Consider the following 15,503-nt stretch of genomic DNA (forward strand, 5'->3'; position numbering starts at 1 on the left):
ACCCTGGAAGGCTGCACAGGGTCCTGCTCAGTTACAGTAGGTATTTAATCTCCACTTTACAGATGGAGATCAAACTTAGATTTGTTGGATTCCAAGTGGCTCTCTCAGCTACGTTTTGACCATTCTGGCACCTTTGCTGGACACATTCTAGGTTCTCAGAAAACGCGTATTAACTGTACTGAATTGAGATCATAGCTTTTTGGCTCTTTCTTGGGACGAGCATATGGAAGTGATAGGAGGGGCCGGGAATCTACTGACTCATGTGTCCTTCTTGGGCATCGGGATGTGTATCAGCTTGGGCCCCAGGAGCGCTGACAGCGGCCTCTGTGGGACCTGGATTGAGCAGAACCAGCGCTCTTAGCAGTCAGGCAGCAAACTGGCAGGCCTCCGCCAGCGCACGCTGAATGCCCCTCCCTGCATCAGGCTGATAACTGGTGCTCAGAGTCACTGGCTTCCTGAGCCACTGCTGTTTATGTGATGCATGAGTCACATGTGTTTATTGCCAGAAAGGATGATGCTTAGCTTTGGTGCCTTTTTAGAGCACCATAAAAATAAAGATGAGCAACTAATAAAATGTCAAAAGAAAATTTCGATTAGAATTACCTCCCCCCCAGAAAAGGCCGGTGTTATTGTGCATCCTTTTAGTGAGTTCCCTCTAATTAGTCAAATGAATACGCAGTCCTCTCACTTGGGTGTGTGTTTGTTTGCTTTAAAGCATTATAATTATATTGCCCTGCTTTGGAAACTTCTGGGAACCGGAAACTCCACACATGGGCTTTGGCTAAGAGGAATGTGAGCCAGCAGTGTGGCTGGGATGAAACTACCTGCCTGTGGAAGTTACGGGGTAAGCATTCAGAAGTTGGCTGCGCCTTGCCCTGCCCTTACTGAAACACCCTCAGTGGGTCCCTAGGGCTTGCTTTCATCACTTCAACCCCACTCCATACAGGGGAAAGGGAACGGGGCAGGGAGCCTACAGAGAGCCTGGAGAGGTGAGTTCTGCAGGACCTTGGGCGATTCCCAGATCTCTCCACCTCTTACTCTTTGATGAAACAGGAGGCAGGTCTAGCTGCCCCAGCCCTGAAGCAATGCTGATTTCCATCACCATCACCCAGCTCTCCCCTTCCCAAGCCTGCAGTTTCTCCACATCTCCCTCTTCTTGTAAGGAAACATTAGAACTTCAGTTTTTATTTATTTTTGTGTATGTTTGAATATACATGTATACATAGCTATTAACATAATAGAACACAGATATACCTAATAAATGAATACTGATAGATAGGTGGGTGGTGTGTCCTGAAAAACCTTTGTACTAAAAATTCTGTGTGATTAAAAAAAATGAAGACCAATAGTAGGAAGAATGAGGACCACATAGATGAAATAAATTGGAGTCTGAAGACCTGTCTAGGATGCTGGTCCTCCCCTCTGGCTAAATGGATGGCCTCGGGCAGTGCTTGACCTTCCTTGTTCTGAAATGAGGCGAATCTAGTCTGGATAGTTCATTTTAAGGAGGTGATTCTGAGGGATGAATTACGTAATGCATGGGAAACTATGGTAAATATATCCTCTATCAAATGAATGGGGCAAACACAATGGGGCCATTCACAGGGGCACCTTCTTGCAGCAGGCCCTGTGCTGGGTTTTATACACTTTTGCTCAGGAATGATTACAGAGCTCCAGAAAGTGGGGATTATTATTAACAGCTCAAGGGAGCATTTCCGAGAGGTGGGGGCTTGGTCAAGGTCACACAGCTGGTCTGTGTTCCTGCCTTGATTTTGAGTCTAAGGCTCACGATCTTACTGTGTCAGACTATCATCTGATCTTCAGCGCTCACACCGTAGCCTGTAAATCAGTTTGACAGTTTTCTTCGTGCCTTGTTGGTGGCCTCAGATAGATTTGCTCATTTAAGATGCCACTGACCTTATCTAATAAAAGGAACCAGGATCCAAGGAGTCTGTTTAATTCATTATTAAAGATCATTTCCTGTTATTATCTTCCCTGTAGCAAAATTAGCTGTTAACTCTCCTGTTAGCATAACCCAGCCAGTATTACTAGGAAATTAAGAAAAAAATCAGTTCAGTGATATGTGAGCTGAGCTCAGGGAATTCCCCATCTTTGGTGCATATTAACATTATGCCTTAGAAGTCGAGGAAATGTTCTGTTAAGTGGGAAAAGAGTTGCAGAAATTTTACTTTCAAAAGTCAAGTTAGAAGTTACTTTTTTTTTTCCCAAGTCAAATTAATTTTTGTCTCAGGGCAAGAAAAAGTAAATTAAAAATCACACACTGCCACCTCCTCCCAGGCCTGGTTCCTCCTGGGTTTCCATCCCAGTTGGCCAGAGTTTCGGGTTTCTCTAGCCCAGTTTGGGCCTCAGAGGATGCCTAGCTGCGGAGTTTCTGCTCCTGGAGCCCCTGACTACGGCAGGGTGGGGCAGCCTGCTCGTCCTGCCCCCTGCCTCCCCTTCCAGGTCTTTCCCTTTCTCCTGGGCAGTTGTTGGGGGTGAGGAGGCGGGGAGAGAACTGCGTTCCTGGTGCCACAGGGAGGGCCTGTGTTTCATGACACAGGGTGGACACGAGGTTGCTGGGACTCTGACCACCCTCCCAGCCACTGGGCAGCGAGGTGCTCATGTAGACCAGGTAGGTGGGCAAGGAGGAAGTGAGCTCTGGACAAAAGGACCAGGCAGCGAGCAGGTGCTTCTAGGTAGGAGGAACCCAAATGCACGAGAGGCCTCAGCTCACCATCTGCAGCCACCTGGGCCCATGCCCGGCTGTGTGTGTATGGGGGGTGGGCACACAGCAGCCTGGTCTGGCCAAGGAGCCACTGGGCTTGGAATTGAGGACCTGGGTGGATTCCTAGCTCCCTCCACTGACTTTCTTACGACCTCAAGCTCATCTCCCACCTACTTTGAGCATCAGTTTCTTCACTTGGAAGATAGACATTTGCTAATCTCTGGGGTTCTAGCAAGGGTTGCAGGTGGCGACCTTCTTCTGGAGGCTTCACCAGCACAGGTCTCCAAAGTTTCAGCACAGCCATAGGTGACAGCACTTGGCCAGGGACACAGGAGGGGGCATTACTTGCAGAGTCCCAGGCGTGTGCTGGGAACTTTACTGGGCTCACAACGCATTAGTTTTTGCTCAAGGGTTCTTGTGATTCAAGGTTCTTGTAATTCTCAAGAATGTTAGGGTTAGAATAATCCCAGAATGTTTACACAGTCAGGGATCATGGGAAGCCCCAGCAGGGTGGCCAGCTTGTCCTGGTTTGTCCAGAACTTTCCTGATTTTACTGCTGAAGACCTGTGCCTGGGGAACCCTCCCCTCCTGGACACCCCGGCCCCTGACTCCAGGCACAATTCTAGGCAAAGTGTGACAGCTAGTTACCCTTCGGATCTCCCTTGTTTTAGAGACGAGAGGCAGGATCACAGATTGGCTTAAAATCATAAGGCTAGGGTGTGGCAGAGCTGTTCATAACCCAAATCTATGACTTTGGGCAAAAATGGAATCCCGCCTGGCTCCTGCCCGAGCAGGACTCACGTTCCATGAGTGGGGAGCATCCAAAGCGATGAAGTTGCCCTCGGCTCATCTCACCTGTTGGTATCTTACTTACAATTGTTCTCTGTTAACTTCATTATCTTTAATTTGCAAGAACTGTAGCCATCAGGAAACCTCTGGATACTTTCTCTGTAATGAAACACAATTTGATTACACATCATCAGAGTTCCCTGGTGGGACAGACTTTTCTGGAGGGTTTCAGCCTGCCCTGGCCACTTCAGCATCTCTACTAGCCTTGGGGGGGGGGGTCCAGTGGAGGCCACTGAAGTCCCCTGCTGGGGGAGGGGGCCCCCAGCCCCCAGCTGGCCCATTTGCTGACGGCAGCTGTTGAAAATCCATTCTTTCATGAATACACAGGTGAGGGGTGTTTTTTGTGGGTCCCTGGACCTAGCATACCAGCAATGCCTTGCAGATTCACCACAAAATTTTGATCCGTGTGTAAAATTTACTTTTTGTTGCAACTGCCAATCGACATTATCATGGCCAATATCAACATGTATGTTTATGGGTCATTAGAGAGCTTTGGTTTGTGCATGTTTAAGTGGCTTGGGGAGCATTAACCCTCCTCCAAACAGCCTTACAGGGGAAGGGAAAAACCTGGTGGGCAGTGTCCTCATTGTGGTTCTCTGATGGAGCAGTGAGACGTGGTAACATGCTGCCTGGGACACAGGGGTACTTAGTGAGCTTCATTTGAAGGCTTGTATCCTGTCCTGTGTGCCAGACACTTAGCACTAATACTTTATTATGCCTGCCACAGACACCAGGAAGCTGAGAACCACAGTCCCCGAATCCTTATTTTCTTCTGCCCGCTCATGCTCATCAGATGCTACACTTCCCTCTAGCCTCAAACCTTCCCTGACCCTTGTATCTCCCCTTCCTCCCTGCAGCTTGGAGCAAACACAGCATCTGAACACACTGGAATCGCAGCGCTGTCTTAACACAAGGACTCAGAATCACACCGATGAATTCCTGGACCCAGTTGTGCCTGACACCAGCTTCCTGTGTTTGAGTGAGTCACTTAATCTTTTAGAGCTCAGTTTCCTTAATTGGGAAATGGGGTTCATAACCACCCACATGGGTCACGGTAATGAATGAATGGGACAGCACATGGGAGAGGATTAGGAATTTGTCAATAACCAATGGGCAAGGCGAGACTGGGGTTATGTATGGGTCTACCCTTGGCCAGTTGCAGTCTTGGGGGGGCTCTTTGGCTTCTCTGGGCCTCAGTTCCCTTAACTGTAGAATGAGGGTCAGTGTAGCAGTAATTGCATAGTGTTCTGATAAGGCTGGAAAGATATGCACGTTCAAGCATTGAGAGCAGGGCCCGAGTCTGGCATGGATGGTGCGCCTTGGATGGGGTGATATGGTGGCCCCTACTCTACATACAGTGCTCTTTTTTTATTCTTGTAGAAATCTTCTTTATTTGTACTAAAATATATTGTAATAGTATTTTTTTTCCAATTTTTTAAAAATTGAAGTATAGTCAGGTTAGAATGTTGTGTCAATTTCTGGTGTACAACATAATGTTTCAGTCATATGTGTAGATACATATATTTGTTTTCATATTCTTTTTCATTATAGGTTACTACAAGACATTAAATATAGTTCCCTATGCTATACGGTAGAAACTTGTTGTTTATCTATTTTACATATAGTAGTTAGTATCTGCAAATCTCCATCTCCCAGTTTAACCCTTCTCACCCTCTTTCCCCTCTGGTAACCATAAATTTGTTTTCTTTGTCTGTGAGTCTGTTTTATAAATAAGCTCATTTATGTCTTTTTTTTTAGATTCCACATATAATTGATATCATATGGTATTTTTCTTTCTCTTTCTGGCTCACTTCACTTAGAATGACAATCTCCAGGTCCATCCATGTTGCTGCAAATGGCATTATTTTATTCTTTTTTATGGCTAAGTAGTATTCCATTGTGTAAATATACCACAACTTCTTTATCCAGTCATCTGTCAATGGACATTTAGGTTGCTTCCATGTCTTGGCTATTGTGAATAGTGCTGCTATGAACATTGGGGTGCATGTATCTTTTTGAATTAGAGTTTTCTCTGGATAGATGTCCAGGAGTGGGATTGCTGGATCATAAGGTGACTCTATTTTTAGTTTTTTGAGGAATCTTCAAACCATTTTCCATAGTGGCTGCACCAAATTACTTTTCCTCCGCAGTGTAGGAGGGTTCCCTTTTCTCCACACCCTCTCCAACATTTACTGTTTGTGGACTTTTGAATGATGGTCATTCTGACTGATGTGAGGTGATAGCTCACTGTACTTTTGATGTATATTTCTCTGATAATTAGCAGTCTTGAACATTTTTTCATGCATTGGCCATTTGTATGTCTTCATTGAGAACTGCTTGTTTAGGTCTTCTGCCCATTTTTGGATTGGATTGTTTGGGTTTTTGTTGTTGTTGAGTTGTATGAGCTGTTTGTATATTCTGGAGATTAAGCCCTTGTCAGTTGTATCATTTGAAAATACTTTTTCACATTCTATAGGTTTTATTTTGTTTATGGTTTCCTTTGCTGTGCAAAAGCTTATAAGTTTAACTAGGTCCCATTTGTTTATTTTTGCTTTTATTTCTATTGCCTGGGTAGACTGCCCTAGGAAAACATTGCTAAGATTTATGTCAGATAATGTTTTGCCTATGTTTTTGTCTAGGAGGTTTATAGTGTCTTGCCTTATGTTTAGACTTTAAGCCATTTTGAGTTTATTTGTGTGTATGGTGTGAGGGAGTGTTCTAGCTTCACTGATTTATGTGGTGCTGTCCAGCTTTCCCAACACTACTTGCCAAAGAGGCTGCCTTTTCTCCATTGTATATTCTTGCTTTCTTAGACAGTGCTCTTATTAAGCTGTCTGTGTTGGCATCAAGTGGTAAACTCCTGGATGTTCAGTTACAGAAGGAGAGACCAGGAGAGGTAGTGTGAGTGCCCCAGGGTTTAGCTCAAGTGAAAGGCAAGGCCAAGCCTGGACACAGGCTTTGGGTCTTTCTGACTAAAAGGTCAGCCTGGGTCCAGGAGGAGAGTCTTATCTGCACAAGAAGATGGATGAAACCTCTGGTCCTTCCAGTCACCAACAAGAGGAAGCTGAGTGAGGCACACAGGGTGCTGCTCAGGAGGACAGATTCTAGTCATCATTATGCCACAAATCTGCTGTGTGACCTTGGACAAGTCACTTTTCCTCTCTGGTCCACTCAATGTCTCCATTTCTAATATTGGAGAATTAGATTGAACTGTCTCTAGGATCTCTCTGTTCCCCCTCATTCCATGATTTTCTAGGTACCATCTCTTCATTTCTCACTCATCCACATTCTTGTTTCCAATCTCATCTCTGCCTTCCAGCTAGAATGCACATTCCTGGAGGCCAAGAATCCTCCCTGGAGGAGTCTGGTAGGTGACCCACACACGTGGAATCAGGGTCTGGGGTTGTGTAAAATAGTAGAAAATATGCATATTGTTCTCTGTCCCTGGTTCCTGGCACTGAGTTCCTAAAACCTTCAGAATTTCCTAGGTCATAAGAGCACCAGAAACATCTGTTATGTTTTGAATTGCCCCCGGTTTCTGATACAGAGCTTCTAAATCCCTTGGAATTTCATAGGAGTGTCTTTTGTTCTAATGGGGTGACAGCTTCAGGATGGGGACTGGTCCCCAGAAAGGCCCAGCATGATTAGAAGCTTGGAACTTTCAGCTCCACCCCTCATCCTCTGGGGAGGGGAAAGGGGTTGGAGATTGAGTTAATGATTGATCATGATAAACCCTCTGTAAGAACACAGAGAGCTTCTGGGTTGGTGAACACAGCCATGTGCTGGGAGAGGGGTGCACCCCAGCTCCATGGGGACAGAAGCTTCTGTGCTCTCAGGACCCCATGTATCTGTTCACCTGGCTGTTCATCTGTATCCTTATTATATCCTTTATAATGAACTGGTAAACATTAAGTGTTCCCCTGAATTCTGTGTGCCATTCTAATAAATTATTGAATCCAAGGTGGGGATCACGGGAACCCCAACTTACAGCCAGTTGGTCAGACGTGGAGGTAAAAATTGGATTCTGAAGTGGGGCCAGTTTTGTGGGGACTGAGCCCTTAACGTGTGGGATCTGATGCTAAACCCAGGGAGACCATGTTGGGACTAAATTGAATTGTAGGACACCCAGCTGGCGTCGTCAGAGGCTTGCTTGATGTGTGGGAAACCCACGCATCTGGTGTCAGAAGTGCTGCGAGTGTAGTAGCAGGGTGACTAGTAGAAGAGAAACACAGGGGTATTTTTCCAATTCTGATCGCACAGCAATAAAATCGGGGTCACCTCTGGGGGTGGAGGTAGGGTGAGGGGAGCATGTGGTTCCACCCCATCCCTCAGCTTCTTAGAGGAGAAACTGTTTTAATTATTAGAAACACATTACACAAAAGTGCATGAAAACAGCTATTTAAATTCTACTTGTGTTTGGCAATGCCAAGATCAGGAAATTTCCATCAAGGTAGATGACAGAAGGGAAACAAAAGCACAACATGTCGCCGGGACTCAGCTTGAGATGACGCCTCCGTCGTTCCATCGTCGGCTGCCCAGATGGGGTAGCGCCCCGTTTTGCACTGGAGCGGCGTTTATTCACACGGATTCCTCTACGATGTCGCCTTTCCTGGTTCACAGTATTCTTGCTCTCCCTCACTGGTTCCACGCATCCAGCCGTAGCTGCCTGTGGTTTCTCTCCTTCTGTGCTTGTTTGAAAACAGTGTCAAAGCAAATCTCCTTTATCTCGCTGTGAATCCCTCGGGGGCTCCCCACTGTTCCAAGAGTCTCCTCTCTCTCTCTGCCCTTCTCTCTCTTTTCCTACTTACTAAGATTATTCTCACCGGATTCAGATTTCTCAGGGCAGGTCACCCAGGTGTCCTGTGCTTTGCAGGGCTGGATATCAGCCTTGCCTTGGAAGGCAGGGATGCTGAGGACCACAGGTGGGGCGCACGGCCACTTGTCTCCCGTCCCTCCTGCCGAATATTTAAGAAGTGTTGAGCTTGTGGGGAAAAGAAGGAATGAGGTGCTTCTTGATGTGGGGAAGGTCATGGCCAGAGAATCAGAAGACTTGAATCCTGCTCTGCGCCTACCTTGCTGAGGGCCATGGGTGAGTCACTTTACCACCTGGGACGCAGTTTCCCCATATGCAAAAGGAAGGCCTCGGGGCAAGCAAACCGTAAAGCCCATCTCAGGCTTTAAAAGGAAAGGAGACATGACTGGCTCAGGAAGTCCTGCCTGAGGCCGGGTGCCGTCCCAGGTGCTTTATAACACCCTCCACATCGTCATAAAAAAAAAAATCTTTTGAGGAAGGCGTTACCAGCCTGATTTTACAAACGGGGCAACCAGGGTTCCGAGAGATCAACCCTTGTCCTGTGAAACCTTTATGAAGCCAGAGACCAAATCCAGATTTTTTTCTAACCCTAGAGCCCATTTCTCTAACTCTAGAGATTGCTCCAATTCTACCCTCTCAAAAAATGACACTTCGGTGCTCCTCTCAGAGACGTCTGTTTTCCTGCCTCCATGTGTACAGTGTGCTCCATGTCTTGCAGAACTTTTCTTTCAGAAATTTGCCAAAGGACAAGGGATGCATTATGTCTTCAAGTTTTGGCAACTTCACACAATAACCTTAACAGCCTTTTGGCTTCCCCCTCCTAGGGATGGCATTTCAAGTACGCGTGGTCATGGAGTGCCTGTGATTTAAAATGCTCATGGAGGACCCTTACCCCAAGCTGTCTTTATTGGCTGTCTCCCTGTCCCTGGCTTCCTGGCCATCGCCGGCACTGCATGCCCCCTCCCTACTCATCTCCTCTTGAGATTGAGAGGGTCAGTGTCCCCCCTCCCCAGCCGCAAGCCTAAATTCTGTTAGCACAGCCAATGGGCTCCACTGAGCCTTTCAAGCTCACTGGCAATTTGGATGTCAGTAGCTAAGAAAATCAAGCTTAATATTTGATGACATTACAAAGTCAACCTGTTCTCTTTTCAGCTCAGATAGAATTAAAAAGCAAGTGTTCTCACCAGGACACTCCCCTGAGGAAGTGGGAGACAGTTGGTCTGGGAGCCACAGTGGGTTGGTGGGGGCACACGGGGCTGGGAGTTGGCAAGCTTGGGCTCTGGTTTTGGCTTGGAAGCCAACTAGCTGTTGACCTTGGGCAAGGCTCACCCTCTCTGAGTTTTAAACTTCTTCCTGCATGACTAAATGATTGTTCAGGCTAGGAGTACTCTGAGGAATGGTGTTCTCTTAAATACAGGATCAGCTTGTGGGGATGTTTCTATACTCCATGCAAACTTCAGGAGAAGCTGAGGATTTTTGAGGGGAGGGGTCAGAAGAGCAAGGAGGTGCCCGGGGAGACCAGGTGAGGAAGTCTGGGCAAAGGAACCAGCTCTATTGCTGGGGCCCGTGAAATGTTCAGGATGCCTGGTCACTGTACTTGGGTTCCAGAGTTGAAGTGCAGAAGCTTTGAGGAGCTGGAGGAGCAAACAGGTGATGTGGGTGAATCCAGGCTTCTGTTTCTAGGAGTCTCTAGTTTGATGCTCAAGAGAGGCTCTGGGTTCAGTCACCACCAGACTCAAACCTGTCCTGTTGCCTCAGCTTCCGCAGCATCTGCACACGGTAGGTGTGTAGTAAGAGTCTGTAAAACAAGTCAGTTGGGCAGAAGCCTGTTTCCAAATGGGGGTGTCTCTTCATGCACCCTTAGGATGGCTTTCTTTGACTTGGAGTCTGGACTGGCTTGAGGGAGAAGGCAGGACTTGTGGGGAGGCGTGCACTGGAGCAGGCATGATGTCAGGTCTCCCACTGCCATGCTGGGACTCGGGGCAGGCGTCTATGTCCAGAGGTATATTTGAAGACCAAACAGGAAACTGAAGCAAAAGCTCTGTTGCAGGGTTTGGTGACACAGGAGAGCAATGGGATCCCTGAAAGCAGATGAGCTCATCTAAATACCCACAAAAGAAAACTCATTTCATTCTCTAGAGAAAGCCACCATGTTATATGTTGACCCAGAGAGTCTCCCTTGTTTCATGTAATTATTACCAGATCAAAGTTTTCTGGGAGACCCCAAATGACTTGGCAGTTACTTTGATAGAAAGAGATCTCCCCCTCATCTCAGAAGCATGTTTGGAATGGCTTAGACATAAACAAGGCTAATGTCGCTAGGACCTCTGAATGCAGAGGCATTTAATCACCCAGGAGCTGGGAATTCTAGATGATGATATCTTATGGGAGATAGTCCCTCAGACGGGAAGCTCCATCGTGGACCATCTTTGAAAGCAAATGTGTTTTATCAACTTTCTCTTAGAGTACCACGATCTTTACATGCAGAAAGAGCCATGTTGTCATGATTTTCTTTGAATATTTTTCCATTGAATGATTTCTGGCTTGGTGCAGTCCTTTGAAGATCAGATACTAAAGAAACTATGAAAGATGTTTTCCTTTTAAGGCTGTCTAAAATATGATACAAAACCCAGAAGCCACAAAAGAAGATAATAAATTCAATTCCATTAAAAGGGATTTAGCTAAATGCACCATGAACAAAATCAAAAGACAAACATCGAATGGAAAGATGTTTGTAGGCTGTGTCACAGAGGAAGGGCTGGATTCCCTAATATATATAAAGAGATCCTGCAAATCAATAACCGAGAACTGTGAGCTCAACAGAAAAATGGGCAGAAGATATGAATAGAGTCCATGGTGAAGGAAGCAAAACTTCTTAAGCACAGGAAAAGTTGCTTAGTCTCACTAGTAAGAAATGAAAATTAAAACTGTATTGAGATGATCTATTTCATTTTTCAGATTGGAAAAGATCAGAAAGTTTGAAAATACCAATATAGTAAGTTGTGTGTGTGTGTATGTGTGTGACGGTGGTGGTAGTACAGATTTTTATCACTTTCATGGGGGAGCAACTTGGTAACATATTTCTCACATCCTAGTCAAAGTTGTGAATGTTATATCCACAAATGACAAAGGTTTTCCACATATACTGAAGCTTCCCACACAGTATTTCATGGGGACGCAGTCTGGAAGACACCGAGACATGTAATGCGTGATGTGGCTAGGATGGGCCCGGGAGCCACAAACACCACCCAGGTCTCGCTGTAGTGATGTTCACCAGCCTTCTTTAGAAAGAGGAAACCTCTTTCAAACCTCTGCCTTCATTTTCTGCTCTTGGAAATGCATTTCAGCCAGGAGTCTAAGTGCCAGAGCTGCGGAAATGGTTCAAAACCCAGGGGAGGTGCCTGGGGACAGACCCTGCTCTCCGAGGCTGGGACAAGGAGATGGCAGGGCCTTTTCTCTACAAGAATCTCCTTGCTGTGAGATGAGAAGGCAGAGACTCATCTCGTGGCATTCATGACGACAGAGGCCACATTTGGAGGCAATATGTCCCAGAAGCCCTGCGCAGGACGCACCTACACCCTGGGCTCTGGGGCCGCTCTGTGCCGGAAGCCCGCCTCCGCGCTGCAATGGAAGTCTGTGGCAGAACTTTTCCAAAATGTGTGGACAGCTCTGCCTCTCCGGGTTCTCCTGCTTTGCTTCAAGGTGAAACAGGTGACTTCCCTCCCTGCCTCTCTGGGAGCCAATTAGCTCACTGCCAAGCCGGCACTCACCAGGAGCTGCCATGGAGCCTCCAGGCCTTTCCTGGCACAGGCAGGCAAGTGGCTGCAAACAGGTGAGTGGCAGCCGGCCTAGCAGGCCCACAGATGGGGCCTGTGCACCAGCTTCATGCCTCCGCCTCTGCTGCCCCCCTAGGCAGGGCAGCTCAGGGCTAGCTGGGGTCCCACCTGCCCATCGCTGTCCGTTGACCTGATTCACCTTTGCATGCCAGGGTAGGATGTGTCTTCCACCTGGGACAGTGGCCTTCAGCCTTAACTGCACATGACAATCACTAGGAAAAGCTTTAAGAAATGACCAGTGCTAGGATCTCACCCCGTAGGTTTTGATTTAATCGAGATGTTTGCAAAGTTCCCCAGGTGATCCTAACGCGTAGCCCAGGTTGAGAACCACAGATCTGGGATGACCTTTTACATCAGGATACTTTTGAAAGTGAGTGGGGACAAATGAATCATTATTCTGCATATTTGGGGCTGAACTAGGGAGTCTAGAATGCAAGGTCTCCCTGATTTAACCTTGAGAGACCCCTGAAAATTGTTTTCTAAGAGTACATGAGTACAGTTGTTTTTTTGTTTTGTTTTTATTTTCTATGTGGATGCAAACATTGGCACTTTTCCAGCATTGCAGAGGATTATAGGAGGGTGCATGGATTTGATTTTGAGTACTGTTACGTTTCCAACAGCCCCACTTTCCTACTTTATGCACCTCCCTCTGAGAGGTTGAGGTGGAGAGGATTGCATCATCCAGTAATTCCAAACCTTTGAGAATTGTCTTGCGGCACTGGGGAGTCTCACATCTGTCCCCTATAATGCACCTCTCCCTCCTGCAGCATCATGCGCAGTGGTGGGCAGAGAGCTCTGGATCAGGACTCAGCAAACCTTTCTGAGCCTCAGTTTCCTCGTCAGTAAAGTGTGGAGCGTACTACCGCCCTCAAGATACTGTGCTGGGGCTTACCCGAGCCCCTCTTACTCACAGCGCTGAGGGCCCGCTGGGCAGCAGAGAGCAGAGTACGGCCCCCTCCCTCACAGGGGAGACAGGCCTCTTCCATCGGCCTCGGTTTTCTCCGCTAATAGCATGTCCTCAGTGGGTGACCATCTCTTGATCCTCTTAGAAATGATCATTCCTGCACTGTTCAGGAAGAATGGATGACTGTCTCACACTGCCATGACACTGGGAATAAATGAAGTCCATTAGAAGTACTAATGTTTTAATATATTAGCCGTTTTTTATACATTGCTGTCGTTTAAAGCTGAGAGCACATGTCTATTCTACAGATGGAAAGAGTGAGGTGCCATGTGATCTGAAATCTCACAGTAGCTAACTCTGCAAGGAAAGGGACAAGCACGGCATTTATTGAGACTCTTGGGTGCCAGGTGCTTCCACTTATTTTATTTCATTACAGTTTTTTCGACAACCCTGGGGAGGAATTACTGTTATTGCTCTGTCTCAGCTGAGGAAACTGAGACTCGGAGAGGTTGTATGACTTGCCTGAGACCACCCAGCAAGGTGGCCCTCTGGGCTATGGTTCTGATTCTGCCTGACTCCACAACGCAAGCCCACATCCCAGTGGAGGGAGCCATGCCTTTCAGGCCGTGAGCATAATATCCAAATCTCTGGAAGTTTTGGAAAATGGCTGGTTATTTGGGCTTATCTTTTTATGTTCCCACCCCAGTGAGGACCTTCTGGTAAGAAGATATTGTGGCCAAAACACTGACATTTGGGTCAATGGCTCTGTGAGGTGATGCTTTCTACCTTTGCCCGCACCTCCCTTCCATGAGCATTGATTGGCCGGTGCTCTACACTGTGGATACAGTGTTGAGCCTGTGACTTGTCTCCCTGCCCTCAGAGAGCTTCTAATTTAGCAAGAGAAGCCCTCTGGGAGGCAAAGTGAGGGATGTGCCAAAGGAGTGGGCAAGGGACAGGGTTTGGAGGTTTGAAGGCCTACAGCAGGGAGTGTTCAACCTTGCACAGCAAATCAGGGAATACAGCATGGAGGAGGTGGTTTTCGAATCTGGATTTGGAGCAAGGTTGAGGTAGATAAGGAGATATGGAGCAGAGAGGACACGGGCAACAGCATGGAAGCACAGAAAGATGTCGTATGTTTGAGAAAGGAGGCAAGTCATCTCAGGCAGGGCAGTGAGGCTGATGGGCAGCTGGGGATCAGCTCCTGTGCTTCTGGGGTGCTGTGTGTTCTGACCATGATGGATGCACCAGCATATCGATTCTCCCGCTGCAATTCGCAGTCAGTATGCAAAGCTGGAGCAAGGTCCCACCGCCTCATCTGTTCAAATTAGGCTAAAGAAGTGCAGTGGCTTCATCGCTGCCGTTTTGCCAGTTGCCTCTTCTCTCAGGGTCCCTCCTGCTGGATCTGAGGAAAGTGGCTCTCCCACCTGCCCACCGGCCTCTTGGATCATTCCCAAGGCCGTTCAGTGGGGACTTCACCTCATTTCAGTCTTCAGGAGACCTTTGCTGTATTCTGATAATGTTCTTATAAAAAAGTTTACGCTCATTAAAAGTCATGTTTGGACGTGTATTTTATAGATATATTTCTTTGACAAAATAGGCCATATTTAAATCGTTACACTGTTGTTGCAAGTTGAATTTTATTAGCATTCCACCTGTGGTTTGGTGACAGACACAAGCTGGCTTGAAAACCCTTGAACAGGAATTCTTTGTTGATTCATTTGTTTTTGTTCCTCACGGTCCTGACACTTAGGAAAAACTTTAATTGTTATTTTACCACTTTGTGCAAAACCAGTCTGAGTATCAGAAAGCTGTGTGGGCAGAATGTTTTTGATTCCAGTAGTGAAAGTCAAATTTGAAATCCGCAGAATCAAGCACACCTGGAGTTGGGAGGACTTCAGTGGTCAAGAAGTCCAATCCTTTAGTTGAAGGCTGCTGGCGGCTGGCTGCTGGCACTCCTAATATATGATAGATCAACTTCTTCTTGTCACTTCAGTGACAGGGAACTCACTACCTTAATATCAGCCCTGAGATATTGCTAGTGGATGTGTTTAATGATGTCACATAGAATGTATCACAGTCTCCAAGTGTTTCACTTTTGGCTCCAGGGTTAAGTTGGAACAGCCCTGGGCCACAGCACCCGGAAAGCTATCGATTGTACCAAGAGAACGCAGATTCAGGTGCACAGGAACATGGGCTGCCACAACCCCCCACCCCCCGTTAGTGATTAGGAGGTCCCTGGAGTCTGCTCAAAGCAACATATGTGCGAGCGTTTAGGATCCAGGGACCCAGGGGCAAGAAGTAGATGTTCCAGTGCAATTTATGTCACAAGAACAATGTGGTTTGTGTAGAAATTTGCAGACCAGGTGAGCCTGGGGG

At 47.0% G+C, this 15,503-nt stretch overlaps 1 long non-coding RNA gene across 1 annotated transcript in view; it reads left to right on the forward strand.

Moving 5' to 3' along the window:
• The first annotated feature begins 714 nt into the window (after positions 1 to 714).
• The window catches only part of LOC123618951 (uncharacterized), a 132,141-nt gene continuing 117,352 nt past the window's right edge, over positions 715 to 15,503 (forward strand). Inside the window, exons 1-2 of the long non-coding RNA XR_006727448.2 lie at positions 715 to 844; positions 4,432 to 4,553. This is a non-coding gene — a long non-coding RNA (uncharacterized LOC123618951). The remainder of the gene's footprint in view (positions 845 to 4,431; positions 4,554 to 15,503) is intronic.

The sequence above is a fragment of the Camelus bactrianus genome, chromosome 9 (assembly GCF_048773025.1).
Source record: "Camelus bactrianus isolate YW-2024 breed Bactrian camel chromosome 9, ASM4877302v1, whole genome shotgun sequence".
Taxonomy (NCBI): domain Eukaryota; kingdom Metazoa; phylum Chordata; class Mammalia; order Artiodactyla; family Camelidae; genus Camelus; species Camelus bactrianus.